The sequence below is a fragment of the Octopus bimaculoides genome, chromosome 27 (genome assembly GCF_001194135.2).
Source record: "Octopus bimaculoides isolate UCB-OBI-ISO-001 chromosome 27, ASM119413v2, whole genome shotgun sequence".
Lineage (NCBI taxonomy): Eukaryota > Metazoa > Mollusca > Cephalopoda > Octopoda > Octopodidae > Octopus > Octopus bimaculoides.
Genome location: NC_069007.1, coordinates 10,228,354 through 10,228,975, shown reverse-complemented (window position 1 = coordinate 10,228,975; position 622 = coordinate 10,228,354). Strand labels below are relative to the sequence as shown.

Genomic DNA, 622 nt, shown 5'->3' with positions numbered 1-622 from the left:
ATATACATATATACGACAGGTGTCTTTCAGTTTCCGTCTACCAAATCCACTCACAAGGCTTTGGTCGGCCCGAAGCTATAGTAGAAGACACTTGCCCAAGGTGCCACACAGTGGGACTGAACCCGGAACCATGTGGTTGGTCGGCAAGCTATTTACCACATAGCTAATCCTGCGCCTGATTGTTTATTTTTAGGATAACATTATAGGTTAGGTATGATAGGCTAGCTCTGGCAGGGTTGAATATAAAACAGGCAGAGTATTTGAGCCAGACATGGTCAGTGTGTATGTATGTGTGTGCAAATATAATAAATTTGGTTGAAATGAGGGTGTATAGGAGAATGTTATGGGTCTTTTTCAAGAGTCACCAGATAAATGAATGGGTTTTACAATAAGTGAAAGACGTCAACTCCTAAACATTGTGAAGAAAAAAAACAAAATCCCATCAATTATGGCCATATTTGAAGGAGCAGAGATTTGGAAAACATCATGGGAGGATGAGTAGAGGGCAGTAGACCAAGAGGCAGGCAATGGATGAACGAGCTGGTTGGACAATGGATGAACGAGCTGGTTGGACAATGGAGGAACGAGCTGGTTGGACGATGGAGGAACGAGCTGGTTGGAC

General features: G+C 43.2%; 1 protein-coding gene across 1 annotated transcript in view; it reads right to left on the bottom strand.

Moving 5' to 3' along the window:
• Window positions 1-622, bottom strand: part of LOC106874774 (serine/threonine-protein kinase LATS1) — a 106,780-nt gene that overhangs the window by 86,029 nt on the left and 20,129 nt on the right. The window lies entirely within an intron of this gene.